This window comes from Geotrypetes seraphini, chromosome 7 (genome assembly GCF_902459505.1).
Source record: "Geotrypetes seraphini chromosome 7, aGeoSer1.1, whole genome shotgun sequence".
NCBI classification, from domain to species: Eukaryota; Metazoa; Chordata; class Amphibia; order Gymnophiona; family Dermophiidae; genus Geotrypetes; species Geotrypetes seraphini.
In genome coordinates, this window is record NC_047090.1 from 73,956,611 (window position 1) to 73,971,684 (window position 15,074).

General features: G+C 46.8%; 1 protein-coding gene and 1 long non-coding RNA gene across 9 annotated transcripts in view; one reads left to right on the forward strand and one right to left on the reverse strand.

Annotated features, from left to right (window-relative positions):
• Positions 1 to 1,017, forward strand: part of LOC117364309 — a 44,337-nt gene extending 43,320 nt beyond the window's left edge. Inside the window, exon 3 of the long non-coding RNA XR_004540207.1 lies at positions 953 to 1,017. This is a non-coding gene — a long non-coding RNA (uncharacterized LOC117364309). The remainder of the gene's footprint in view (positions 1 to 952) is intronic.
• Positions 1 to 15,074, reverse strand: part of LMNTD1 (lamin tail domain containing 1) — a 475,792-nt gene that overhangs the window by 31,213 nt on the left and 429,505 nt on the right. The gene's annotated exons all lie outside the window — the stretch shown is intronic.

The window sequence follows — 15,074 nt, forward strand, 5'->3', positions numbered from 1 at the left end:
TGTTAAATAAAATATATCACTGATATAAAGAGAAAGAGAGAGATCATAGATATATATAGAAAGATAATATATTGGCAGGCAGATGTTTTATCTATTGATATGTCCCTACTTCATCAGACTATGCATGACAGATATGATGTGCTCAGTGCCCTCATAACCCTGCATATGTTTGAATGCAGGCGTTTTGGGGTGTACCGTGACCTCGAGTCCCTGAGGCGCAGGTATCGGAAGGTGAATAGGGACAATCCAGCCCTCATCCGGTGCACCAGAAACCGCCTCAGAGCCTGGCGTAAATGCCAGCCTCCCAGCCCCTCCCCCCCCGCCACACACACACACACAACATTTTTACAACTGGCCAGGTCTATCATGTCTTATATGTGATGTGGGAAGAATTATGGCAGGGGGAAGGAAGAAGGCATATTATGCATACTACCCTTTGCTTATAACAGAGATATTCTCTCACACTCATATATGGGTAATTGCTGCAGCTTGGCAAACGTTACAAAACAAAAAATTTAATTTACCAACATTGCTTACTTAACCCTGCTGCAGCACCTCATCCCAAATGCCTACACCACACCCTCAAGTAATAAAAGGGGAATTGATAAAAGAGTACAGAGTAAGAGAGGCCACTAATTATGTCCCTGGCCTTTTACCTCATAACTTCTCAAACCCCCACATACTGCACTCATTGCACACACCATAGTCAGTTACACAGGTTAGGCAGCTGCCTTGTAAGACATACCAGAAACCTGCATGTCACTATCAGATTCAAAGTATTATCCGTGGTTCATAGCTGCACCTGTCAGGGGTCTATCCTATGTCATGTCATGTCGTTGCTGCCACCTCTCAAAGCTCACTTACTTGTGAATGTTCTGTTCCTTGCCAGCTTTCTAGTATGCAACCCATGCATGATGTGGTCATCCTAACTTGATATTCTTACTGCACACAGGGCACGCACAGCATGCTGCTGAGGAGCTGGCCCAGGAGGTGCTCCAGGAGCTGGACCAAGAGGCAGTAGAGGAGGCGGTGGAAGATGCTACACAGGGGGTGGCGGGGGAGGCAGCATCTGAGCTCAGTTTGAGAGAGGATGATATTGCAGAGTGTGAGCCTGCCGGTGCCGGGTTTTGCAAATGGCCCCCGACCAGGGCTCAGCAACGACCGATCTTGACGTGCCTTCAAAAGATGTTGAAGGTTCTACTGGTACTTATAAGTAAAATAAAGAAAAACGTCAGGGACAATAAAGTTTTTCAATAAACTTGAGTCCAACTTTATTTCCTACGTAGCAACTGCCACAGTTCAGGCTTTTAGCTCAAAACATGAACAGAAAATTCGGGCTTGCAAAAACATAGCCCACACCTTGCTTGCAGGTAAGTGTCCAAATGGTATTATTGTAGCACTGCCCTATCAGTCCCACAGTCAAGAGGGCACACTAAGGTTACAGGAATTACCCAGCCTTTACACTGGTCATTCACTGTGATTCCTAAATACTTGTAGAACGTATTGCTTAGGCCTGGTTTTTAACAGGCCTTCCCCAGCCAACTTAACAAGCTGGTGGGGGAGAGGAGTAGCTGAATCCACTATACTTTAACTTGCCAAAAATTGGCCCCACAATCCCACCCGAGGATCTTGTGTGGATTCTCCCCGCTACTACCCCTTTCACACAGTCAGCAACAAAGTCCCATCCAAACAGAAAAAGGCAAAAGTAAAAAAGCACAAAACACACTTTTTTCAATGTCCCAAAAATAAGACGCCAAATCCAGCCGTGAGCCTAGCACTGCTCACGCTGCCTGCACTCGCCTTGTGCTTCCAGACAGCCCAAAAGAAAACCCAAAATTCAAAACCCACAAACAGTAAGGAAATTCCACTTAACTCTCATCCATGTGGATTTCTTCAGGTTCCATGGAAGTATCCATAAGCTCTATGGCATCCGGGTTGGCTGTCTGGTTTGCCTCAGGGACAGTGGTTGCATCCAGCATTTCAATGTCCTGGTTCTTTTGGAATTCAGGAGCCAAGTCCCTCGAGCCTCCTTCCTGGGCTGACCCAGGGTAGACTGATTTGGTCTTTCTCAGCTCAGCTTCTAAAGCACTGAGCTGGCCACGCCCTAACCTGTGAGGGGGAAGGGAAACCTGCTGCTTCTGCTGAGTTTTCCTTTGGGCCTTAATTGGACCCAGCAGTTGTGCATTACCGGAGCTCTGAGCCTGCCTCTTAGGCTGTCCTTTTTTGTAAGGCACCTCCTGCTGCTCCAGGCTGTTCTCCCACTCATCTTCCCCTCCCCAGGGTTTTGTGACATGGTGGTTCAATTGGAACTCAGACCCTATCTGTCTTTCTGAGTTTAACCTGCCACACTGGTTAGCCCTTTTCAGGGTAAGGCTTGGGTTATGAGGAGCCTTATCTGGAACAAACTTAGCCTTTATGCTAGGGTTGTGACAAGAGGTAGCGGCAGAAGAGGTGGCAGTGAAGGTCGGCAAGGAGCATGTGGTGGTGGAGCAGGGATCATGGGAAGTCTCTGATCTTTATGCAGACATGCCTCACTTGAAGGGGATGGAGGCAGCTGCCCAGTCCTAACACCCTGCTGTGCAGGAAGTAGCCCCAATAGATCCCCCCCCATGAGGCTTATGGTGAGCAGGTGGGCTTATAGTGGGGCAAATGCAGAGTGAGCAGCAGGAGGGGAGGAGGGAAACCATGCAGATTCTGCTGGAGATAGTGAGCCTTCTGCAGCAGCAGCAGCTTGCCCTTTTTAAGGAGCCTGTGTAGGTGGTAAAGGGGCAAAAGTGAAAGTCAACCTGCTAATGGGCCATTGAGGCCTTGACAGGGCCGCCATCAGAAATTTCTGGGCCCCTTACTGAGCAATCCTATTGGGCCCCCCACGCACCCCTTCCCCCCCCCCCAATCCCCCTTCTTCCATGGGCCGAATACACACATACTTTTCTCTGTCACCGCACTCTTTGACCAAAAGATTTGTAAGCCTGCAACCACGTCAAGGAAGACTCTTTCAGCAGGGCCCTAACCTAATCTAAACTAAACTAATCTATACCTATCTATTCTAAACTAACATATGTCTAATACTGAACTAATAACAAACTAACAAACATCTGCATAATAAATAACTAATAAATAATAGTGCTAGTAGCTATAATTCACTTTTGAATGTAAAATCTCAGTTAAGGATTTCTTTTGACCTTTGTAGGCCAGAAGTAGATTACAATTGCACAATATTTTTTGTAACAAGTATTAAATGTGTTTTTATAAATACTGTAAGCTTAATAAATATATCAGAAAAAACTACACATCTGAGCGCATATCTGAACATACACATCTGTATGATCCCATCCTCCTCAGCTTGCCTATAGCTGCATCATGCATGTTAAAAATGTACGATATGTTGATATGTGCACCTTCCTTCCTTCCCATCCATCCTCCTCAGCCTGTCCTTACACATCCACAGCTGCATGTTAATGATGATGTATATGTTATGATGATAAATAAGTGCATATGAGCACATCATTAACATGCAGCTATGGATGAATATAAAAAAGAAACAATATTCTGTACAATTGTCAATTTATACATCAGCGTCTTCTCCCCACTCTCTCTTCCCCATTTCCCTTCAGCGTCCTCAGCCCACTCTCTCTCCACTTTCCTTCAGCGCATGCACATAAAAACAAGCAAGTAATTTATATCATTTTCATTCTATTCATTCATAGAAATTAAAGTCTAAATAATGCCAGTCACATAACAAAACATGATTTTACAAAAATAATTCCCTGCAGTCAAGCCTGCAAGGATTACTAGATGTCTTTCAGCAACTCCCCTCCCTCCCTCCCCCTTACCTTTGTGGCCAAGTCAAAATGATCTACCAACAATAAAATTTTAAAAACACAAAGCACGCTGTACGCAGAGAAAATGTTAATTATCATTTATATTCTGCGGGTTTTCAAAGAGGTCAAGGCAGATGACTTTATGCAATGTCACCTCAGTAACAACTATACAAAAATAGACAAATATTCCCTCTCCCTTTTTACTAAAACGCGATAGCGATTTTTAGCGCAGGGAGCTGCGCTGAATGCCCCACGCTGCTCTCAACGCTCATAGGCTCCCTGCGCTAAAAAACGCTATTGCGATTTAGTAAAAGGGGGCCATAGTGCAAAATATAGACAGCATATATAAATTCTCAAAGCAGACACATTTTGATCACTAAATTGAAAATAAAATCATTTTTCCTACCTTTGGTAATCTCATCAGTCTCTGGTTGCACTTTATTCTTCTGACTGTGCATCCAATATTTATTCCCTTCTTTCAGCCTCCTGTATGCTTCCTCTCCTCCAGACCTCACTCCCTCCCCAAACTTTTTCTTTGTTTCACCCTGCCCCTTCTTTCTTTTTCTCTCTCTCCATACCCCCTTTCTTTCTGTATGTCTGTTTTTTTCTCTCTCTCACCCTGCCCCCTTCTTTCTTTCTCTCTCCACACCCTCTTTCGTTCTGTATGTCTGTCTTTCTCTCTCTCTCCGTGCCCCATTTTTCTTTGTTTCACCCTGCCCCCTTTCTTTCTTTCTGGCTTCCTGTCCCCTCCTTTCTTTCTTTCTCCCTGCCCTCCCCTATGCCACCACCATTGGGAAAATGCTGCCACCGCCACTGGGGAATAGGTTGCCACTGCCGCCATCGGGAACAGGCTGGCGCCGAGTTCGCCCTGCTTCTCTTCCCCGCGGGGCCGACCAACTCTCGCCACCCGATGTCAATTCTAACGTCGGAGAGGACGTTCTAAGCCAGCCAGGCAGCGATTGGCTGGCCCAGAACGTATTCTCTGACGTCAGAATTGACGCGAGTGGCGAGAGTTGGTTGGCCCCACAGGGAAAAGCAGGGAGAACTTGGCGCCGGCCTGTTCCCGATGGCGGCGGTGGCACTCAAGTGGCTAAAGAGCCGCAGTTTGCCGGCCTAGGGAGAACACTGGAGGGTGGCCAGCTGTGCACCCTCTTGGGATGTAAACCTGGCGCGGGGCGGACCGCCCCTCCCCCACCTTGGTATGCCACTATCTGTACCTCACTCCCTCCCTATGACCAAAAATTCTCCTTTCTTCTATTCCCCGTGTACACAACCATCTCTTTCCTTCCCTTCCTCTCTCCCAAGTCCATGCCTTCTGTGTCCAAAAACACATTCCCTCCCCCACCTCAGCATCTCTTTCCCTCCCTTCCTCTCTCCCAAGTCCATGCCTTCTGTGTCCAAAAACCCATTCCCTCCCCCACCTCAGCATCTCTTTCCCTCCCTTCCTCTCTCCCAAGTACATGCCTTCTGTGTCCAAAAACCCATTCCCTCCCCCACCTCAGCATCTCTTTCCCTCCCTTCCTCTCTCCCAAGTCCATGCCTTCTGTGTCCAAAAACCCATTCCATCCCCCACCTCAGTATTTCTTTCCCTCCCTTCCTCTCCCAAGTTCATGCCTTGTGTCCAAAAACCCATTCCCTCCCCCACCTCAGCATCTCTTTCCCTCCCTTCCTCTCTCCCAAGTCCATGCCTTCTGTGTCCAAAAACCCATTCCCTCCCCCACCTCAGCATCTCTTTCCCTCCCTTCCTCTCTCCCAAGTCCATGCCTTCTGTGTCCAAAAACCCATTCTCTCCCCCACCTCAGCATCTCTTTCCCTCCCTTTCTCTCTCCCAAGTCCATGCCTTCTGTGTCCAAAAACCCATTCCCTCCCCCACCTCAGCATCTCTTTCCCTCCCTTCCTCTCTCCCAAGTCCATGCCTTCTGTGTCCAAAAACCCATTCCCTCCCCCCACCTCAGCATCTCTTTCCCTCCCTTCCTCTCTCCCAAGTCCATGCCTTCTGTGTCCAAAAATCCATTCCATCCCCCACCTCAGTATTTCTTTCCCTCCCTTCCTCTCCCAAGTTCATGCCTTGTGTCCAAAAACCCATTCCCTCCCCCACCTCAGCATCTCTTTCCCTCCCTTCCTCTCTCCCAAGTCCATGCCTTCTGTGTCCAAAAACCCATTCCCTCCCCCACCTCAGCATCTCTTTCCCTCCCTTCCTCTCTCCCAAGTCCATGCCTTCTGTGTCCAAAAACCCATTCCCACCCCACCTCAGCATCTCTTTCCCTCCCTTCCTCTCTCCCAAGTCCATGCCTTCTGTGTCCAAAAACCTATTCCCTCCCCCAACTCAGCATCTCTTTCCCTCCCTTCCTCTCTCCCAAGTCCATGCCTTCTGTGTCCAAAAACCCATTCCCTCCCCCACCTCAGCATCTCTTTCCCTCCCTAGCTCTCTCCCAAGTTCATGCCTTGTGTCCAAAACGCACTCCCTCCCCCTTTTGTGTACCACGTTTGCCTCCCAGCCCATCTTTGCAACTTTCTCAGCAAAACGGAGCTCGAGCTGAGAGGCTTGTTTCCTGTTTCCTGCCTGTCCTTCCGCGCACAAATAGCCGACCGGAAGTATTCTCCGACGTCAGCGCTGACATCGGAGGGCAGGCTTTGCTTAAGCCCTCCCTCCGACGTCAGCGCTGACATCGGGGAACACTTCCAATCGGCTAAATGTGAGCGGCAGGGCAGATAGGAACAGAAGACGAGCCTCGCGGCTCGAGATGTATTGAACTCCGAGGATGCCCCATCCAGCTCTCTCCTGTGCATCTGGGGCGGACCGCCCCCTCCCTAGACTGTGGCCTAGGACCCTGGGGGAGCCCGGGCTCCCTGTCAGCTCCAGGCCCCTGAATGCAGGACTGGTAATACTGCCCTGATGGAGGCCCTGGGCCTCGATCATGTTACCAACAGTGTCCAGGGCAGCTAACAAGTAGCTGGCAGAAACCCAATGACTGAAAGGACATCACGAGGCCTCTCCTTACCATATTCTGGGGACTTTACCAACTGCATCTCATGGGGACATATGAATATATGTACTGGGACGTTCTCAACCTACTTGATGTTACTGGCTGTTGTGTAAAATGCTGTCACCACATTCTCTGCCAGTGATTGCTAGTGTTGAGATGTGATGTAGAGAATCAAATTACAAGATGATGGTTAAGGTATGCAATAGTTTCATAAAATGTGTGTTCCAATCCTGTGACTAGGGTAGGGAGATATGCATATGGTGGGCAATGTTGACCTCAATAAAGGGTACCCTCCCCATATCAGTGAAGTGAAGTATCAGAGAGCCAGGATTCTCCTTTAAATTATAAGACCCAACCATTGAATGGAATGTGTTGAGGAGCCCATAAAGACTGACACGTTGAGAAAGTGGGAATGTGAATTCTATACTGCTTTGATGAGGTCACACCTTTAAATTGGTTGAAATATCTTCTAATACCTATGGGCCAATAGAGGATCACATAACTAGGCCAGGCTCACTGGAAGCACCCTTGAGATTTGAGGCCAAAACCTCTGGAAACAGAGGCAGCAGCACTACCAGTAGGCCAGCCCTCACTGAAAAATGCTGTCCTTAAAAAAACTCAACTATGTGAGGGTCAGAATTGCTAACTTTCATTGCACGGTTGGGACAGTGTTAGGAATGCATGTTGGTGAAATTGGCCAGGCCTGTAGCATTTTATAAACACAAGTTAGCAAGATGGCATCGAGGACAGAAGCATGAACAGGTCAAGCTACTCATTTTTTTTTTTAATTTAATTTAAGCGATTGCCTTTAATTGTTTCTTTTCCGTCGTGCTTACCTGCCTACCCGACATCTACCTGACTTTCTACCCACCTGGTCCACACGCCGTGGCAGAGAGCATTCAAGCACCGCGGCGGAGAACCACACACCGCGGCAAAGAACCAAAACCGAGGAGCGGCAGAGAGCCAAGGCCAGGACACCGTGGAAACCACTGCGAGAGGCCTGCAGTAGTGTCGCTCTCCACCCGACATCTGCCTGCCCAACATCTGCCTACCCAACCTGCCTACCCGACATCTATCCAACTTTCTGCCCACCTGGTCCACGCGCCGTGGCAGAGAACATTCGGGCGCCGTGGCAGAGAGCCGCACGCTGTGGCAGAGAATCAAGGCTAGGGCGCGGCAGAGAGCCAAGGCCAGGACGCTGCAGAAACCACCACGAGAGGCCTACAGCAGTGTCGCTCTCCACCCGAACTCCGCTATCGCCCACAACAGCATTGCTCTCCAGGACGCAGTAGTGGAGCAGAGAGACCTGAACTGAGGCTGGAGGAGCGACCGTACTCCCAGGCACCTCGATAAGGAGCAATGATCTTCATTGAAGAACCATCGCGGAAGAGAGGGAGAAGACTACATCTCGTATTTCTTACTTTAATTTACGTTATTTAATTTACTCTATCTAATCTACTATATCCAATTTACTTTATTTAATTTCAATTTAATTCATTTAATTTCACTTAATTTCTATTTCATTTAAACTCAATTTAATTACTTCATTTAATTTCAATTTAATTACTTCATTTAATTTCAGGTGGAAGGCTCAGAAACTCAATTCTGATCCTTCCTACCTCTTCTGACCCAGCCACCTCCTCCCATCGGCTGACCAAAACGGGACTCAGGCGTGGGAGAGCACTCTGCCCCTCCCCCCACCACTATCAGTCACTGAGCCAGTTGGAAGGCCCAGCAATTCAAGTTTGAACACATCCTGCCTTCTCCTGACCCTGCAACCCTATTCCATTGATGGACCGAGAAGGGACTCGAGAGTGGGAATGTACTCTGCCACTCCCCACCGCTGCTAATCACCAAGCCTTCTCCAAACTCTGAAACCCTCTTCTATCGACAGACTGAGATGGGACTCGGGTGCAGGAGGGCACTCCACCTCTACCCACCAATACAAGGGTCACCACACTTAACACCACCGTGAGAACCACACCACCAAAATATCCGCAAGCAATCCTACTAATAACACTGCTCAAAATTAACTGGAAAGCAACTGCAAACAACATCTCTCCAATACCAACTATAGCAAATTCCAAGGGAATTATCCAACCAACCTGGCATCTCATAATAGACAGAAACTCAAACCATCAGACTCACACACACCAACCTGCCCCACAATCAACAAGAAGAAAACCGACAAACCCATACAAAACCAAAAAACAACCCCACCAAAGAACACTCATATACCCGAAAACAACTCACAACACACCAACAGACTACACCACTCTCAAATGTGCATATGTGACCATCAGAGCCATAGGCCCCAAAACAGAATGCATAAAAAACTGGATGGAAGAAGACAACCTAGACTGCCTTTTCCTCACAGAAATCTGGCTTACCTCTGTCTCGGACCACAGAATAACTGAAGTTTGCCCAAAGAGCCACAAGTTAACAATAGTCTGCAGAGAAAATAAAAGAGGAGAAGGAATTGCCATCACAGCCAGAAACACCATAAACCTAAAAATATAAGACAAAACAACCAACCCATACATGGATTTACTAGCCTGTCAACTTTCAAGCACATCACTCAAAGGAACTCTAACATGCATACTCTGCTACATAACCCCAAATAACTGGAACACAGCAAAACCAATATTTGAAGAATTCATATATTGAAACTCACTAACGACAACCTACAACTTAATCCTAGGAGACCTCAACCTTCACCTCGAGAACCAATCCTGCAAACATATAGAAACCTTACTATCATACCTCGAGGCCTTAACATATACAATCCTAGATCCTCAAACCACACACGAAAAAGGACACCAACTCGACATTGCAGCCTACATGTCCCAACAACCCACACAACCAGAGATCCAAACATCAAATGGAAAATGGAACCGTTCCATATGGTCTGATCACTACACATACTCCTTCAAAATCAATTGGACCAATAACAAAAGCATTCCAATTAATCAAAAAATAACTTACAACTCACACAAACATATCGATTGCACCATATTCTGGACAAAAGCAGACACCATAATCCAATAATACACACCCAAAGACTTCAACTCACAATGGAACCATCTAAGTATTGCAACCTTGGACAAACTAGCCCCAGAAAAACCCAAAACCAAAATCCACAGAAAATCAGACAAGTGGTTCGACAACGAACTACTCCAACTCAAAAGGCAATGCAGACAACTAGAAAGAAAGTGGAGAAAAAGCAGCCAAGAATCTACAAAAACAGCATGGAAAATAATGAACCAAAAATATAAGCAAAAACTGAAAGAAAAAAGAAAAAAATACTACTTAAAGCAAATAGGAGAAGGACCCCAAGACACAAAAAAGCTATTCCAGCTACTAAAAAATCTCATAGACACCACACCTTACCTAACCAACACCAACTCTCCACCTCCCTCAGCCACCCTCTTAGCCACATACTTCAAAAGCAAGATCGCAAACATCAGAGCCACGTTCGACGGAATTCCCACTCACACAGAAGAGACCTCATTTCCCACTACAGAAAAAGAATCAGTTGCAGCAGACAGAACCTGGTCCCACTTCGCACCCATACAATGGTCAGACTTCAACAAACTATATAATAAATACAGCCATGTAGCCCCATACCTATTGAAAGCCTCAAGTACACTATTCCACTCCCTGCTCCTACAATGAATAAAATCTCTACTCTTAGATGGACATTTCCCACAAGACCTCAGCGAAATCATCATAACTCTGATACTAAAAGACCCCAAAGGAACAACGGACCAACCATCCAACTACAGACCCATAGCCTCAATCCCACTGTACGTCAAACTGATGGAAGGCCTCGTACCCAAAACATTAACCTCATACCTAGAAAACCACAACTTACTCTACCCCACACAGTCAGGCTTCAGAACCAACTACAGCACTGAGGCCCTACTAGGAACACTAATGGACACAGCTAGACAGCATCTCTGTACAGGCAAGAAAATCCTGCTCATACAACTAGACCTCTCTGCAGCCTTCGACCTGGTAGACCGTGACATCCTCCTACAAACACTAGACTCCATAAGAATCTCAGGCAAGGTACTTGCATGGTTTAAAGGCTTCTTACAATCCAGAACCTACAGGGTTAAAACAAATAAAGAAAAATCAGAACCATGGTCCAACCCCTGCGGAGTTCCTCAGGGATCACCTCTCTCCCCCACATTATTTAATATATACATAGCCTCCCTCAGCTCCTACCTAGACAAACATGACATAACCTCATACAGCTATGCAGATGATATCACCATTCTCCTCCCCTTCGACCACCCAGAAACCACCTTGACAGGCACAATACACAGAACTCTCGGAACAGTAGCAACATGGATGATAAATCGCAAACTAAAACTTAACTCTGACAAAACAAAATTCATCCTCCTAGAAAATAGCAAAACTACAACGTTAACAAACCTAATAATAAACTCGATATCATACCCCATTCAACCCACACTAAAACGTCTTGGAGTTCTGATCGACAGAGGCTGTACCATGCAACCACAAATCAACAAAGTAATAAAAACATCATTCGGGACTATGAGAAACCTAAGACAAATCTGAAAATTCTTCGACAGGAAACAATTTCAACTCTTGGTACAATCTCTTATCCTTGGACTAATAGACTACTGCAACATACTATACCTCCCCTGCCCAGCAACCATGATAAAGCAATTACAAACAATACAAAATACAGCCCTAAGACTCATCTACTCATTGAAAAAATATGATCACATCACAGAAGCATACCACGACTCACATTGGCTCCCAATACAAGCAAGAATACACTTCAAATTCTACTGTCTATTATACAAAGCTATTAATGGAGAAAGCCCAACCTACTGGAACAATCGACTAATCCAATCCACCTCAACCAGGCACAGGAGAACCCACTCGCTATTTACACATCCACCAACAAAAAAATGTCAAAAGAGGAAAACTTTATGACAACCTAATGGCCACCAAAGCAGCTAAACTAGACAGACAAATCACCAATCTGCTATCTACAACCACAAACTACAAAACCTTCAAAAAAGAAACTAAAATCCAACTCTTCAAAAAACACATAAAACCTATTTAACACGACCAGTTCCTTCCCTAACTCCACCTACCACACATTCCACCCATATCTAATCTAAAATGTTTCTAATTACCCAACATGTTACTCCTTAAGTTCTCGACAATTCTTATGTAATTTTTATGTAAAGCTTACGACAATTCTCATGTAGTGTTACAACTCTTGTAACCTTCTGACAACTCTTGTGTAATCCGCCTTGAACCGCAAGGTAATGGCGGAATAGAAATCACTAATGTGAGAGTATAACTTTTTTTCAGAATCAATATATTTGTATGGCTATTGTTCTATTAGTTTTTTGTGAACAGATTTTCTACCATTCATTTGTACTTCTGCAAAGATGTATGCATTTGTATTTGAGACTTGACAAGGAAAAAGACCTAAATAAATATCAATATTCTACCTCTAAACTGGGAGTCATGTTTGATCCCTTTATGTCATTTCACTGACTTGCACCTGACAAAAGGGCAGGCAGGCAGGTTACACAAAGTGAGACAGGGATCATGACCACTCTGTAAGTAAAATCTGGTTGTGAATAGGTCCATGTGACATGCAGGATATGAGACAGAGGTTGTGTTAGCCACAGCTCCAGAAAAAGGGGAGAGATGTAGACATGTGGAATTGTGACTTTCATGACTTGCAATGGAAGTAAAACCTGGATGTCTGAATTGCTCCTCATATTTCTAGAACCATATGCTAACCCTAGGCATAAGGAACATCTTATGAATGATGACTTAAATCAACCAGAGCAGGTGACTGCTGTGAAATGCTGCCTATCATATGCAAGCAGATAGATCCCTTAAGAGTTAGAAATGTGCAGCTGAAGGGGAGGAAAGGGACAAATTGGGGGGGGGGGGGGAGTGGAGAGACGATAAGGAAGAGGGCACGGAAAGCACACATATTGTTTGTCTGCCACCAGCAGCACAGCAATGTTAGGGAGCAGGAAGCAGACCAGTGTCTGCTGAGAGTAGCAGCCCCCCTCCCCGCTCTCTTTTGGTGTGCACAAGCCCAGGGAGGGGAACCCTGCATTGGCACTGGAGAGGCAACGACAAGCCAACACATATACACGTTCCCATGACCAAGAAAATGTTAGAAAGGGGTGCAGGAGGGTCCCATGAGAGACTCAGAGACAGCAAGACAGAGAGGAAGGGATGGGGAAAGGAGGAGGAAGGTGAGGCAAGCATGGAGTGTTGCAGACATTTGAAAGGGATGGAGGAAGGAGTGATATCCTGAAATAAGGAGCCCTCCCCCGCCCCCAAATAGGCAAGGATGGAGGAAGGGGAGAGGCAAAATGTGTGCTCCCCAGGAATGAGGTCCTGTTGTTCCTCTGTAGTGAGTGTCTGTAGCATCTGCATACATGAGCCAGGTCCTGAAAAAGAAGAAGGCGGTTCTTAGTAGGAGGCATGTGCAATATTACAGGGAGGGGGTGGGGGGTGGGGGGTTGAGGGATCTACACAGTACAAGAGGCAAGTGAGATGTCTATCCATTATGGAGCATAACAATAGTGCATCAGATCAATGGTCCATGTAGCCCAGTGTCCTGTCTTCACAGAAGCCAATGGAAGTGACAAGTACCTGGCAAAAACCCAAAAGGGTCCACCAATCCTGGCCAAGCGTCTTCCCCCATGACTAAGGTAACCATACGGCCCGTTTTCAATGGGACCGTCCCGTTATTGGACCAGCCTTCCCATTGTCCTGACCCACCGCTTCAGGATGCCGAAATGTCCCGTTTTCAGGGACAGTGTCCCGAAGCTGTACGCGGGGACAATGGGACAGGTGATCACTTCCCCTCCCTCTAGCGCCTATTCAAACCCCCGTCCGCCCACCGCTGCTGCACCTTCTTCTTGTCGCCCAGAAGCCTTCTTCCCGACATCAATTCTGAAGTCGAAGAGGAAGATCCGGGCCAGCCAATCAGCGACATCAGAATTGACGTTGGGAAGAAGGCTTCTGGTCGGCAAGAAGAAGGTATAGCGGTGGCGGGTAGATGGGGGTTTGAATCAGCGCTGGAGGAAGGGAAGGTGGGAGGCTGGCAGGCAGCGGCAGTCTGGAGGGGGGGAGGTGAATAGGAGGGTATAGATGGCAGAACATCTGCTGGATGTCCCTGTGATTTGTCCATAACCGACTACTTGGTGGTCCATCTGAAAGTTTTCCAATGGCGGACTTTCTGGATGTGTTTTTATGCCTATAAAAACGTCCAAATTCATATTCTCAAATGTTAGGCACTTTGACACCATGGCTTCAAAACCAGTGAAACCTCTGTCCCGAAAGCCCAATTTTACCCAAGTGGAGACAGAAATGCTGGTGCAGGAGGTGCGCACACACCACCAGCAGCTCTTCTCGCCCCAAGGCGAAAGGCTTGCGGCATACTCCAAGAGCAAGGTCTGGGTAGGAATAGCTACCCACCTAAATGCAATCCACTACCACAACCGCGATGTGGAGGACTGCAAGAAAAAAATGGAGGGCCTTAAAAAGGGAGGTTAGAGCCAAGGCTGGCAAACCAGGCTCCAGATGCTGAAATATCAGACCTCAGTCCCATGGAACAGCTGGTGCTCACCTTAGTGTCACTGACATCAACCTATGGTGTGGGCGCTCAGGACACCTCAGCTGCAGCAGCTGCACAACCTTCAGGTATATACATCCCATTCAAACAGCTATGTCCTATATTCATCCTATGTCCTATATTTCATCCTTCGCCTCCTCCTGAAATGGGCTGTGAGTACTCCTGCTGTTCTACCCCTTAAATAACACCTGTTTGGTACTGCTTCATGTGTTGGTCCCACAGCATGTTGATGCAAGGAATATGATTTCATACCCTTATACTTACAGTTTGGAACATTTGATATGATCAGCAGGTGTCCATAGGCCAGGTTTCTGGACATACATTCCCTCCATCCCCTTCAAAATCCCATCAACGTACTTCCCCTGCATATTTGGCTCTGGCAGCTGGGTATGTAGTCACATACCTTTGGGATGCATGATACTGGCATCTCATCTCACCTAGACACGGGAAGAGCACCTGGAAGGAGTAGGATAACAGAGGAATGCTGTGGCTGATATATCTGCTTTTCTTCTATATAGATGTCAGAGGATCGTGCAGGGTGAAGTGGCGTTGTGGTCACAGCACTGCAGGAGCAGCCGGAGGAAGCAGGCGTGGTGACAGCTCCACCTC